The sequence below is a fragment of the Malus domestica genome, chromosome 07 (genome assembly GCF_042453785.1).
Source record: "Malus domestica chromosome 07, GDT2T_hap1".
NCBI classification, from domain to species: Eukaryota; Viridiplantae; Streptophyta; class Magnoliopsida; order Rosales; family Rosaceae; genus Malus; species Malus domestica.
Window position 1 is genome coordinate 23,659,045 of NC_091667.1, and position 15,714 is coordinate 23,674,758.

The window sequence follows — 15,714 nt, forward strand, 5'->3', positions numbered from 1 at the left end:
GTCCCTTCAAAATTGGGCCCAGCCCGGCCCGTGCCCAGCCCTAGGTGGAACGAATGGATGAAATCTCATATTTCATTGAAAGAAGTTGGCTAAGAAGACAAATGAATAATACTGTGGGGACTAGGGCAGTCGAATGCGTGTGGGACTGGGGGCAACATAAGTTTGTTTCGGGTTCTGATCCAAGAAACAAAGCTTATGCTTGGTCGTCCGTCCATCCCTTTCTTACCAGCAAATTATTCACCTCGAAATCAACTCCCTTCAATTATTTTAACTTTTATCAACTAGGGTTTTTAGTTTACCTTTTAACCGTAGCGTAAAAAGGCACATGCGATGTGTTAAACTTAGTTGTATAATCTTCCATTGATATAGTTTTCAAAATAGGCTCATAATAACTGTAACAATCTCAAAACTGAAAAATGGTATGAAACGCATTCAGTCGATAATTATTTGGCTTTCCTCCATCAGCGATTGCTAGTCATCAATGTTTTCGTAAATGATTGATACTATCATTATTTTTAGAGTAAATCTCAGTTTACTACCTTCATGTTTCGAAGTTTTCAACATTTAGTACATCAAGTTTTTTTCGTTGCAGAGTCATAGCTAAAATGTTAATTTTGGGACAATCTCATACATCCGTTAGTCAAACTGTTAAGTCTGTCGTTAATTAATGACGTGGTGCCTATGTAGATAATGACCGAGTGTCACGTGTCATTAAGGGGTTCATGTGGAAATTAAAATTTTGGGTAAAAGACTATTTATTACCCTCATGTTTTCTGGTTTTCAACATTTAGTACATCAAGTTTTTTTCATCTCAGATTCATATCTAAAGTGTAAATTTTGGGACAGTATCATACATCCGTTAGTCAAACTGTTAAATATGCCGTTAATTGTGACGTGGCGCCATGATTGGGCACCACGTGTCATCCACCTTTTTTTTTTCTTTTCTTCTTTCTTCTTCCTTCTTCTTCCTTCTTCTGCAACTTTTTTTTTTCTTCCTCCTTCTCCTTCTTCCTTCCTCCTCTTCCTTCCCCTTCTTCTCCTTCTTCCTTCTTCCTTCTTCTTCCTTCTCCTTCTCCTTCTTCTTCTTCTTTCTCTGACTGCAACTTTTTTTTTTCTTCCTCCTTCTCATTCCTCCTTCCTCCTTCTTCCTTCCCCTTCTTCTCCTTCTTCCTTCTTCTTCCTACTTCTCCTTCATCCTTCTTCTTCCTACTTCTTCTTCCTCCAAATCTGGGGAAGATGAAGGTTTTTTTTTTTCTTCCTCCTTCTCCTTCTTCCTTCATCCTTCTTCCTTCCCCTTCTTCTTCTTCTTCCTCCGAATCTGGGGAAGATGGAGTTTTTTTTTCCTTCTTTCTTCTTTCTTCTTCTTCTTCTCTTCTTCTTCCTTCGACTGCAACTTCTTCTTCTTCCTCCTTCTTCTTCTCCTTCTTCCTTCCTCCTTTTCCTCCTTCTTCCTTCCCCTTCTTCCTTCTTCCTTCTTCCTTCTTCTTCATCTTCCTCAAAAAAAAAAAAAAAAAAAACCTTCATCTTCCCCAGATTTGAGGAAGAAGAAGAAGAAGGAAGAAGAAGGAAGGAGAAGAAGGGGAAGGAAGGAGGAAGAAAGAAGGAGAAGAAGGAGGAAGAAAAAAAAAAGGTTGCAGTCGGAGGAAGAAGAAGAAGAAGAAAGAAGAAGAAGGAGGAAAAAGGAGGAAAAAGAAGAAAGAAGAAAAAAAAAAAAACTTCCCCAGATTTGGAGGAAGAAGAAGGAGAAGGAGAAGGAGAAGAAGAAGGAAGGGAGAAGAAGGGGAAGGAAGGAGGAGGAAGAAAAAAAAATTGCAGAAGAAAGAAGAAAAGAAAAAAAAAACGTGGATGACACGTGGCGCCCAATCATGGCGCCATGTCACAATTAACGGTAAATTTAACAGTTTAACTAACGGATGTATGAGACTGTCCCAAAATTTACACTTTAGGTATGAATCTGAGACGAAAAAAACTTGATGTACTAAATGTTGAAAACCACAAAACATGAGGGTAGTAAACAGTCTTTTACCCTAGAATTTTTTAAAATTTAAAATAACATTTTTTATCACAAAAAAAAAAAAATCCCTTTTGTCACTCGTCTTCCTCCCAGAGGAAGTTTGATTCGCCCATCCGTCAGGGCCAGCCCAAGCCCAGTGCAAGCAGGGCGACTGTCCAGGGCCCAAAAAAATTAGGGGCACCAAAATTATTAGGGTGGTATATTTATATATGTTTTTATAAGAGTATAAATTTATAAAATTTGGTTCAAAGACACATAAATTTAACTAGAAGTGGTGGTTTGTCATTTGAAAATAATGAAGAGATCTTGGGTTCAAAACGTCATGTGTGCTTATTTACTTTTCATTTTTTACAAATTTCTTTTTTATAAGAGTATAAATTTATAAAATTTGGTTAAATGGTTAAGAAGTTTAATTAGAAACAATGATTTTTGTTGTTTAAAATTAACAAGAGGTCATAAGTTCGAAATGTTATGTGCATTTTTATTTTTTTCAATTTTTACAAATTTTTGTTTGGTTGTTAATTTATTTTTAGTTACTATCTAGTATCGATGTGGGTTGTTATTTTTAAATATTCGTTTTAATTCAAGTCTAATCTTCAACAAATAATAATACGTATACCAAATTTGCAAATTATATGACGTGTCATCAAAATGTTTAATTTAGTGCCCATTCATTAATAATACATATCAATTAAAGACTCGAAAACATCATTATTTTTTAGTTCCATATTGACAAGGTTAGTAAATAAGAAAAAAACATCTCATGATTTATTAAAAAAAAACATTTAAAGTTCAGATGGAAAACAAAATTCTTCATCTATCTACTTGTAAGCCCGAAGTTTTTTTGTTTCCCTTTCTCAATACAAAATAAATTAGTTTTTCTGTGTTTCTAAATTATTGAGTTTGAAGTGTTTTTCTAAGTATAATTTTTTCGATGTCTTATGTGTGAAAATAAATAATTTTTTTACATGAAGTTAGGATACTTTTTTCTACGTCGCCCCGCATCTCAAAAATCTCTGGACCGGCCCTACCATCCGTCCCAATCCCCTCCTCCGTTCTCTCTTCCACGTCCCACCCTCCGGCCACCTCTTCTTCCAAATTAGCGGGACCCACCTCCTTCCCCCTCGTCAAATGTCCCTAGCCAAACCCAAGTACCTTTCCATGGTCTCCATCGGTTTGAGCTTATCCGCCAACACCTCCTAGGAGACTTCACCTTCACAGATTCCTTCATTTCTTATCTCAATTTCCAATTCCAACCAGTTAAGCCAAAGCACTCATCCCTCTCTGAATCAGGGCCCAGCTCCCTCATTTCAAACCCTAATCACCAAAGCCCTCAATTATCAAATTCCAAAACGAAACTCGAAACCGTAAACTTACCATCAAAGGCCGAACCTTTTTTTATGGTATTTTTTCTAGGCTGTGGTTATTGTTCGTGACATAGCTGCCTGTTTGGTTTCCAGGAAAATTTTGGTTTTTCTCTCACTTTCCTGGAATGGTTGCTATGCCCAGCACTCTCATTTCTTCGCTGCCTTGAGCTATCATCTCCTCATGATCCCATTTGTTTTGCCGAAGCTTGTGAGAATAGTTTTCTCCTAACCCTTTGTGTTTTCTGGATTTATTTTGTTGTATTTTTTATGGGTTTTAATTTTACTTAGAATTATCGGCTTTTGAGATCTGAAATTGTGGCCCTAGTGGGAGTGTTTGATTTGGTTGAATGTATAAATTTTGGTTTTAGTAAAAAAAAGTTGGGATTTTTCATGGTTTAGGGGGGTGTATTTGGTTGAGATTTGATCTGGGTTTTGAAAGTTTTAGCTCGATTTTTGTAGGGTTGTTGATTTTTCTGGATTTTGGAGATGAAGATAAAGCCATGGTTGCTACAGTTTTAGGAACCAGAGCTTTCGATTACTTGATTTCGAGCTCGGTTTGCAGAAGAGGAAATGAGGGTTTGGTGGGTTGGTGCAGAGGAGAGAATGGAGGGATAAGAGAGAGGAGCGAGGAGAGAAGGGAGGGTGGTGCAGGTTGTAGAAGAGAGAGAGAGAGGATGGAAGGGGTGCGGGTTGCAGAAGAGAGAAGGGAGGGAGAGGATGCGGGGGGGGGGGGGGGGGGGTTGGGGGAGGTAGAAGACGAGTGTTTTTTATATGAACCCCTTCTAAAAAAACAAAAATTTCAGATGGATCTCTTAATGACATGTGACGTTTAGTTATTGTCAACATAGACATCATGTCATTAGTTAATTGCAGATTTAACAGTTTGATTAATGAATGTATGAGATTGTCTCAAAATTAACACTTTAGGTATGACTCTGGGATGAAAAAAACTTGATGTATTAAATATTGAAAACCACGAAACATGAAGGTAATAAACTGAGATTTACCCTTCTTTTTAAGTATATTAGGTCAAAATGGCCATCCTTATTGCACTGTTGATCAATGTACCAACCTGACAACCAACTTTTCTTATAGATGCAAATATGTCGTGCAAACTTAAGGAGACGATTGTAGGGTGCTGCTTTAGCTGTAAAGCTTCAAGTGCTATCCCTTTTATAAAACGAAGGAAAAACAGGTGTTCCTAAGATCATCTCCAATCTTTAGGTTAAAATCTAAAATTTTTTATTTAGAAAAATTTAGGTTTAACTCAGACACAGTTTTTAACCCGAAGTTATAAAAGAATAAATTTAAGATAATTTTTTTTTTCTTAAAGTAACTTAAAAAAAAAAATTTATGTAGACTATCCTAATCTAATTTTATGAACATTTCAACCTAAAAATTTTTAGATTCCGATAAATATTGAAAAATCAATAAATTGATACTATGAAACTCATGGAACAGTACGAAAGAATATGAAACACATAGAAGAATTTTTAAGTGCTTTAGCTGTTGGATTTAAATTTAGACTATTAGATCTTTTTTTTAACCATTGGATTTAATCATATTAGATCTTAATTGTTAGATTCAATAAATTTGTAAATATAAAACTAAAAAAATACACATATGTGGGCCAGCCCCACCAAGGTCTAAAATATCGCTGATATCGGAAATATCAGTAGTCCAAAAACACGGAAATTTCTATAGAAATATCGGGATATTATCGATATCAATAAAAATTGAATAAAAACCACAGAAATTGTAAGAAAAACTTGGAAATTTTTATAAAAACTTTGCAGGATGTTTATTTACTCAATTTTCTATTAGTTTATCACAAAAAATTGGAAGGAAATGCATTGCATGATGGATTTAACTGATTTAAGTTGATTATGTAGCGAGCTGACAAACATTGTGAGTGTAGAAAATATGTAGTAATTAATGAAAGAAGTTTAAACACACCATAATCATTTATATATAATGAATTAGTACAATATTTTACACTTTATATATTGCATGGTAAAATACATGAGTGACTTAGTACCACATAGAGTTCCTATGAGGTTCAAAATTTTCACTATCTTCATCATCTCTATGTGTAGAGTAAGTGTATTATGAAGAGTAATCATCAAATGATAAATCCCCAAAATAGTTTTGCATGTAATTGTTAACATGCCACCCATATGGATCCGAGATTGGTTGACGTTGTCCATAAGCAAAACCATTTGAAGATTGAGTCTCAGATTCTTTCCATGAGTCGCTCGATTCCATCCCAACATGAATGAGATATGAAGGGTAGGGAAATAGTTGGTTATGAGTATAACCATAGTTACTATTTCTGGGGGGGACATTATCGCATCGTTGGACATTATTTCCTGGATCTAATCCACTAAGATGGTACTTAAGTCGTGTCACTCTGTCACTCTTCATTACCCGACCACAATATTTGCAAATTGTGCCATGTTTGTTTCCGTCTATTGGGTCTCCATGTTCCCAAGCTGGATCACGTTTAGTAACTCCACTAGACATCTTAAACGTACCTATATTTATTTTTCATGGAAATTAGGCAATTATTTTTTGGCCAAAAAATATAGTAGTGATGATGGTTATATAAGAAAACATAAATAATAAAGTTATTCTACAGAAGAATTAAATACGAAGTAAAGAAAATGATTGCAAGAATTTAAGTAATTATAAAAATAATATGGAATAATAAAACATAATATTAATGAATAATAATCCAATTTAATGAATAGTCAAATTTGATAATAATCCAATTTGATAATAAAAAAACCTAATATTAATGAATAATAATCCAATTTGATAGTAAAACCTAATATTAATAAAATAATAAATAACATTAAACATATTAAAATTATCTTAGGGAATAATTATACAACATTACTTAATTACTTCAAAAAATTAACATGCAAGTATTATTTGGTTCTTAGATCACATGTATGGGTCCACACAAATTTTTTTGTTGTTGTATAAATTACAATAATATAAATATAAGTTTGTAAACTTACCTTAAATATGAAACCCTTTGTGTTGAAGCTCTAAAAGGGCTCTGGAAAGGCTCTAAAAGGGCTAAGAGAAGAAGAAGAAACGAAAAGGTGTAATAAAGGTGTGATGATCTGATACTCCGAATGTGAAAGAGTTGGAAGTGGCACATACTTTTTGTCTTGTCAAAAGTTGTCAAAAGTTGGCCCATTTGGGGGATTTATATTATATATATTTTATATTATATTATGTAACTTATCATAACACACACACACACTGACACACACACACACACACACCGACACACACACCGACACACACACACTGACACACACATTGAATTATTATGTTTATTTTATCGATATTATCCTGATATATTGACGAAAATAAGGTGGATACATGTGAAAATATCCCCCTCTCAAAAAATCGATATTATCGGCGAAATATCTCCGATAATATCGATATTTAAGACCTTGAGCCCCACTACCCAGAGGGGAATCATGACCTAAATTTGCCCAATAAATGAGTTTTGCGTTAAAACTCATATTTGCCTCAAGGGTTGGAGCAAGTTGGGGTAAACTTAGAACCTAAAATTTGAGTTTTAGTCAAAGGATTGGAGTAGGTCAAATAAGTTGAGCTATACTAAAATGGGTTCCATTTGTAAAACATATTATGTATATCACAAAAAAAAAAAAGGGAAAAAAAAGAAGATCACGAATTGACTAAATCAATTATCATGAACTTATCTGTAGAAAGAGAGTCGGCGCATGCTCAAGAATGTCTTCTACTCTCTACAATCTAAATGGTCTTGCTAGTGAATAGAGTTTAGCATCGGAAGCATGTATTGTGAGAGCAGGGACAATCCTTATATAGCCACTAGGATATTTCTCAATCAAGACTATTATTAACTGAGAGCTACTCATAATCACAATTATATATTTTATGTCCTAATATATTAAGTTTTACCAAACAGAAATTACGTTATTAGTTAATAAGAGTTAAGACTTTATTACAGGGGCAATATAAGCACTGCAATATCAATCGAATATCAAGTTATTATAATTTAAACAATAAGCTACCCAAAAATCAAGCAGTTTAATTGGCAAGTCATTGATGCTCCTAACAATCTTTACAACATTGCGATCGCAGTTATGTAGTATGGAGTACCTTTCCTTTGTGGGCTTTACCTAAGACTTAGGTTCAAGCCTTAGTCATTACAACCCATCAAAACTTCTATTTTTCTTTTCTTTTTTATTTATTTTTATTTTATCAAACCATTAAAACTTCTAATCAAATCTAGCTCTTTACAGTTATACAAAGGGAAGCCTTGATGAAAATATTGGATTGAGCTAAATCGGTGGGCCCTGGCCCATTTTATTATAAACAAGGTGGCGTGCCCATAAAAGGAGTTGGAAATTTGATCCACGTTATTATTTGATGGATTCCATTTTATTTCTCGTCATTGGATCATCGGAATGAATAATTCAAATGAATACAATGAACATGGTTAAATATAGGTGTGCAAGAAAAATAAAAAGGATCTATGATTATCATTTGTCATTTTTAATCCTTGTGAGATAAAAATTGGTTGTTTCGTGTCTTGTTCTCATAGTATTGAGTTATTAAGCAGCTTACTACATTTCTTATGGAGTTTGTGTTGTGTCAGATAATGCCACCCCAATATGTTTGGTTCAACCATAAGAGCAACTCCATCCCAAGAAAATTGCTTGGGCTATTACGCTATCCAATCCCCCAGCTCCCCATAACCACTCTAGCCTTACCCAATCAACTGGGCTCAAGGGGAGCTTGACTCACCACACAGGCTAGAATAGTCCTGAGTGGATCTGACGTTAGCCACCATTTCTTTTTTCACCTGGTGCGTGAATTACACGCGGGAAAAATGATGAGTGTCTTGACGAGAAAATAGGGTTGGGCCCCACACTGCAGGCGCACTCAACCCAACCATGAAGAGGGCGACATGGCTCTTCCTGAGCTATTAGATTTTAGCGGCTATATTTTGTACCGTCGGATTTCCAACAGTAAAATAATTTTGAATTCGAATCCAACAGCTAGTACACATGGCACTTTCTGGTCCGTTAGATTTTTCGATCAACGGTCCATAATTTTTTATCTTAAAAAATTAAAATAATGTTTCAGACATTATTATGACAAATCTATTGAAAGGCGCAATGGTTGAAGAAGGAATTACATTAATAAGTCCATCGCATGAACAGTTTCGAGTATCCAAGGTTGGACCCCAGGTTTAATCAATTTAATACTATAGTAATGAAGAGGATTAATTCTTCATTTTTATGAGGGTTCTGAGAACCTTAACCAACTTGTTGATGGTGGTGGTGATGTGGGTGTCACTGGTGATCTTGATCTAATAATGTCTAAATATCCTCATATATATTAAGGGCCGGTATCAATTACAACTTACTTCACGTCATAAAACATGCTAGTTCTTATTTGCGTAATTAATTAAGTCTTTGATTACTATATATGTAACATTAAAGCCATGCAATACATACAATTATAGTTGTCTATTTGTTTTCCAGGCGTGGAACATGTAGGAGGTGATATGATCGCAAATGTTCCAAGTGGAGATGTTAGAACAAACATAAAACCAAGATCATGCTATAAGAGTCACAACCATCATAATACAGACAAAAATTCATATTCAATTGCATAGTTAAAGAACTAACATGCTGATGCTCCAGTTGACGATCATACCATAATCGATACCAGCAAGCAAATAAACCTTCTCCTCTCCAGAATACAAAGGGCTCAAACTAATAATATGTCTTAGTTCAAAATTGAGCGTTTTATCTGTGAGAGCAGATGCCACTATACATAGAACAGAATATATCCTAGCCAAAACAAATAAGGGACTTCCCTATAAAAAACTATATAGAAGACTAAACATGTTTCTTTGTCCAATAGTGAATCAGTTTCTTTGTTCTTTTAATCCAATAACAAGATGGATTACTAATCCATTCTCAATAGACTTTTTGTGCAAACTTGACACTAATAACCGGTTCCTTAGACTTCATACTTGTTGATGCAAATTTCTGCCGTCTTCAGCCTTGACAAAAATGCACTTGCAAAACAATCAACACCTTTGATCAAAGACCTAAGCCTCACACGACCACAAGGTTGGGGGGGGGGGGTTTAGGCCAACGAATCTCTGTTGCCTAAGTTAGTTTATCTGAAAGAGTAAAGTGTTTAGGGCTTTTTAGGGGTAGCTAAAGCCCTGAAAATTTGGTAGAATATGGGGTATTTATAGGGATAGGGCTGGCCACAACGTACCCTACACGTGGCGGCATCCTATTGGCCTAGATGTTGATGGAGAAATATTCTCAAGATATTAAATAGGAAATAATATCTTGAGATAATGGTGTAATTATCCCTAATTTATTTAATTGGGATTACTTATTTGATTGGAGTCAATCCTCAATTGGGTATGTATTAAAGATAGGATTTGGGTAATTAATCCTTATCTTTAATTCCTTGCCAAGGGCAGGTGAGCTACGGGCAGTCACATTCAGCTGCTGAGATCTTCAGGGGTGTGAGCTAGGCATGAGAGTATTTGAGAAGCCTGCCCATTTATTAAGGGCAATCTTGTCTTTCTTGAATAAAAATCCACGTGTTGCCTCTAGAATTTTTGGGATTATTTTAGGCTCCACAAATGCCCCCACACCTACTGGGCTGCACGTAAGAAAAGGATAGTAGGTGTAGGAATCCCAAGCTGCTTAGGCTTGTAGAATTGTTTCCCAATTTGAACTTGATCTTCTTTCTTGATTTGGAGATAGGAAAAGGAAACCAACTGCCCCCAACACGTATTTAATTCTGCCTTAAGCATGGGATTAAATAAATTTGGAGAACAATCATTATTCAACCAAGGAAGAGAAGCCAGAGGAAATTTTTCTTCCCCCTCCCCTAGCTTTCTTATTGTCTTGCCCCTGCAAAGAGTCATCTCTCGTTGTTGTTCTTCTTCTCCGTGCCGCACCAACGTAAGAAAAATTTGAAATTTCTTCTTCTTGAATTTTTTTTAGGAGTCTTGGGACTGCTTGGTGGCGCATCATGAGTTGGCTCAGCTTGGTCGAGGTGCTGGGGCGCAGTAAGGTTGGCTTGGGCTGGACCTTCAGGGCTGCTGGCCTGGGGACCGTTGATAGGAGCATATTTATGCGACTGAGTTAGCTTGTTCTCATGCATGTATGTTGTTATTTCTTAGTTAATTATGTATTTTAAGCTATTTTCGTGTGTTTGTAGGTCCATAGGCCTTATAAAGCAATAAGATGCATTTTGGTGCATTTTGGAGCAGTTTTGGGCTTGGAATGGATAGCACATGCATGGAGCAAGGTGGATGGACGAAATTGAAGACTAAAGAGGCTATGAATGTGTTAAAGAGAAAGAAGAATTAGTGTAAAAAGGACAAAGAGCTCAGTCATAAAGGGGTGTCACTCCACCATTCACCTTTCCATCATTGCCGTGCACCAACATTGCACTCCCTTTGGATTCATATGCCGTGCATCATCATCCATGTTCCCTCCATTGACTCATTTGTTGCATCATTCCACTTCCTATCCTTTGTCTACCATGTGCACAATATCCTTTCACCTCTTTGCACTCATTGATTCACCACTTACTCACCTTTCCACCCATGCCATGCATAATCACCATTGTCCCCTTCATGCACCAGATTTCTTGCACTCATTTCATGCACCATTACACTCATTACACTTCATTGTCGTGCACCACCCTTGTTTCCTTCATTATTTTTTATTTCATGCATCAATACATTGAATCATTACATTCAATTGCTGCACACTCCTTGTTCCATTCACCCATTAAATTTTATACAACTTTTACCTCCACTACATGCACTTATTGATGCACCATCCACCACCTTTGGAATCCTATGCCATGCATCATGACATTTTCTGCACCTTTGAATCATTTCTGCACCATTCCACATCCCTTTCCTTTTTATACCATGTACACAATCATTCATGTTCTCTAGCTGCAACACCACTCTATTTTACCCCCAATGCTTTGCATCATCACTTAACTTTCACCTTTGAATCATTTCAACACCACTCCTTGCACTCATTGCTGCAACACCACTCCATTTTACCTCCCATGCCTTGCATCATTACTTCATTTTTACCCTTGAATCATTGCACACACCACCAATTCACCTTCCTTGCCATGCACTTCCTCTATAAAAGGAAGTGTGGGTGGCAGCCATAAAGTTTAGTTTTTGCTTAATCATTCATCCCCATTTCAATACAACCTTCATCCAAACACATCCATTCATCTTTACATCCATTCCTCCATATAAACAAACCTTCAAACACTCACCAACACCTTGTGCCGTAGCAAAGAAAGGGAAGGAAAGTGATTGGACGTGCTTGCTGTCAAACTTGGATCGTTGGAGCGTTTAGGTGTTTTCTTTCTTTTTTTTCTAATGTTTAAATTCATTTCCTTTCGTTTTGTTGTAAATATGAGTGACTAAACCCTTCTTGGCTAGGGGTGATTTCAAAGCCATGATTATGTGTGCAATATAATTTGATAAATTCCAGTTATGAACTCTTGAATCGTGAATGCAATTGGCTTAACTATTTGATTGATAACTTATTTGTATTTGTTAATTAAGGGGAGCCTCAGCAGTCAGCGGAGCCACAGAAGGAGGAGGTATCAGAGGTTGATTATTTAGAGCTTCATTACGTAGTACAGCCCCAGAAGACGAAGGCCAATGCTGTTGGAACAAACCCACAAACCTCTGATGATCAAGTAAAATCTGACCATCAGATTCCTACATCTGGTCAATCTTCCTCTTCATGTTTGTAGCATAGTTGTGTGCAAGCCTGTGTAACTGTTTATTCTCATGCTTGAGCTTTCTAATCTCCTGTTTGGGACTCATCACTTCAACCGCCAATGATTCAACTTGACGGGTTCGAGAAAATTGACGTTGGGCCATATTGGACACAGAACCTGCACACTGCACACTGAGAGCCAGAGAATCCTTAACAGCCAACTTATTTGACCGTTTGGAAATCAGTTTGTTATCTTTGGGAGTGACAAGGTTCCGGGCCATCATCGCAGCGGTCGTGGGCTCTCTTTGCCGTTTGGCTGCCACATCATGGCCTGCTGGCTAGGTGGCTTAAGCTTGGGTCCGTTGAGCTGCTTGGCTGGTAGCTGTTGCCATGTTCTGGGCTCGGGTATGGGCTTGCTGCTGCAGTGGGCTGGGCCTCCTGCCTTGGGCCTGCTGTGGCAACTACTATGTTTTGGGCCTCCTGCCTAGGGGCTTGGAAGTGGGACCAGGATCCTCTCCTGAGCTAAGGATGAGGATCCTCCTCATCAAGGGGTGTGGGCCGTTGGATGAAAATCCAACGGCTACAAACAGGGGGTCATTTTCAAGTTATAATAATTGTAGCCGTTGGATTTTCATCTAACGGCCCACACCCCTTGATGAGGAGGATCCTCATGCTTAGCTCAGGAGAGGATCCTGGTCCTTGGAAGTGGACCTGGGCCTCCTGCCCAAGGTTTGGTTGGGTGCGGCGCTGCAAGGGCAACTGTGGTGGAAGTGGTGTCGTGGCCTAGTGGCCTTGCCGCGGCTGCTGGGTTATGACCAAGGTCTGAAATATCGATATTATCGGTGAAATATCGTCGATGATATCATTTTTTTAGAGGGGGATATTTTTACACTAATACACTTAATTATAGTCATAATATCGCGATATTATCGATAATATCGATAATATCGCCAAGGCTCCGTCGTCGGTGTCGCAACTGCCAAGATCTGCACCTCTCTCTGCAATCCACGTTTAGATGCTCAGACCCATCAAAATGAGCGATCCACGCTCAGACGCTCAGACCCATCAAGATCTGCGCCTCCTCTTGCTTGATGATGCTCGCCGGGAGGTGAGAAAGGGAGGAGGAACGGTCCGCATGTGGTGATGGTGCTTGCCAGAGTGTGCACCACTGTAGTGGAGGTCACGGTGGGGTGTGATAAAAGGCACTGGGCTTGAGGTTGGAGAGATAAGAGCATTTTCAGAGATTACAAAGAGAGAAGGCTGAGAACTTCTCTATTATTTTAGAGAGAGACATAGTGGTTGAAGGTTTGAATGAGCAATAGACATGTGGACTTGTTATGGGGACTTCTTCACGGTATGGTTTGAAATGATGGTTCGATGAGAGGTAGAGGGCCTTTCTCATTTTTCTAAAAGGCTGTACAGTTTTGGTTTCTACAAAACAATAAAAAAATGGAAAGGACATCAAGAGCTATTTTGGGCTCCGGGGTTGATGCAAAGAGCCTTTGGCTTGGCTCTGGGCTCGAGGCAGAGGGATGCAGAGCATCCCATGTGAATTCATATCCAAACCACAACTAGGGTTGTGCACGTGTATGGCATGCTTGTGCAGCAAGTAGGCTGCAGTATGTCGGCCTGCCCTTTCTTTTTCTTTTCTCACGGCCCATCAGCATTCCACACGTGAAAAGCTTAGAACATTTTGTTCGTCCTTTTTCTGCGTTTGACCCCTATGTTCACTCTTTTTGTTTATTTTGTTTTGTTTTTTTTCTTTTTTTTTTCTGTTAGTTCAGTTCTTTTTAGTTTTTTTTTTTGTGTTCTTTTCCTGTTTTTATTTAGTTTAGTATATTTATTTGAGTTTAGGTTCTTTTTATTTTCTTTTTCTTTATTTATTTTCCACACCTTGATGACACTGTGTGATTTAAGTTTGAGGGTGGGAAATAAGAAATTTTAGGTTTTTAATTTTTGTGTCAAGTTAAAAATTTTCGTTTTTAAGTTAATATCCATAGTTTATTTTAAGCGTTAGAACAAATGGACAAGGTGAAGGTTAATTCCATATTAGAGTCTTTTCTACTTATCGTCAATTAGACATTAATTCACGAATTATACTTTGAAAACTTGCATTATATATAAATGATTATAGTGTGTTTAAACTTCTTTCATTAATTACTGCATATTTTCTACACTCACAATGTTTGCCAGCTCGCTATATAATCAACTTAAATCAGTTAAATCCATCATACAATGCATTTCCTTCCAATTTTTTGTGATAAACTAATAGATAATTGACTAGATAAACATCCTGCAAAGTTTCAATAAAAATTTCCAAGTTTTTCTTACAATTTCTGTGGTTTTTATTCAATTTTTATCGATATCGATAATATCCCGATATTTCCATCGATATTTCCGTGTTTTTGGACTACCGATATTTCCGATATCATCGATATTTTATACCTTGGTTACGACAATGGTGGTCGTGTGGCTCCATGGCGGTGGGGCTCCTCCTGCCGTCGCGTTGAGCCTTGAGGATCGCTGTTGTAGGGCTATGTCCTCGCCTCCATTCTCCGATCCAAATTCTTGTATGTACGCGGTTTCGGTCGTCGTAGTTTCTGAATTTCCTACCATTGTATCATTTCTCCAGGGATTGATCAAGAAACTTTTCTAAGAAAAATTAATTGATACGACGTGTAAGAAATTCAACATAACAGAAAATTCAAGAAACAAACGCAAGAGGTTTCTTCGAGTATTTGAATTAGCTCTCAATGAAAGTACCAATCAACACCTTTGATCAAAGACCTAAGCCTCACTCACCCACGAGGTGGAGGGGGGATTAGGCCAATGGATCTCCGATGCTTAAGTTAGTTTATCTAAGAGAGAGTAAAGTGTTTAGGGCATTTTAGGGGTAGCTAAAGCCCTGAAAATATGGTAGAATATGGGGTATTGATAGGGATAGGGCCGGCCACAATGTTAGGGTTTTACCCTACACGTGGCAGCATCCTATTGGCCTATGTGTTTATGGAGAAATATTCTCAAAATATTCTCAAGATATTAAATAGGAAATAATATCTTGAGATAATGGTGTAATTATCCCTAATTTATTTAAATTGGGATTACTTACTTGATTGGAGTCAGTCTTCAATTGGGAATGTATTAAAAATAGGATTTGGATAATTAATTCTTATCTTTAATTCCGTGCCAAGGGCAAGTGAGCTGTGGGTAGTCGCATTCAGCTGCTAAGACCTTCAGGGGTGTGAGCTACGCGTGGAAGTATCTAAGAAGCCTGCCCATTTATTGAGGGCAATCTTGTCTTTCTTGAATAAAAATTCACGTGTCGCCTCTAGAATTTTTGGGATTATTTTAGGCTCCACAATACTCATGCTCATAATCTTACATTCTCCCACTTGAGCAAGTATAAATTTGAAATACAATATTCATTCGAGTTGCAATAAAAGTGATCGCTTAGTCTTTACTTTGAAAATTCATCATACACAATCTACCTATGCATTTCAAAATATAGAACCAAGAA

General features: G+C 37.2%; 1 long non-coding RNA gene across 1 annotated transcript; it reads left to right on the forward strand.

Annotated features, from left to right (window-relative positions):
- The first annotated feature begins 3,172 nt into the window (after positions 1 to 3,172).
- Positions 3,173 to 4,403, forward strand: LOC139197561 (uncharacterized). Its single transcript, XR_011583042.1, has 2 exons — positions 3,173 to 3,589; positions 3,841 to 4,403. It is a non-coding gene; the product is annotated as an uncharacterized lncRNA (long non-coding RNA).
- Positions 4,404 to 15,714: the final 11,311 nt, after the last annotated feature.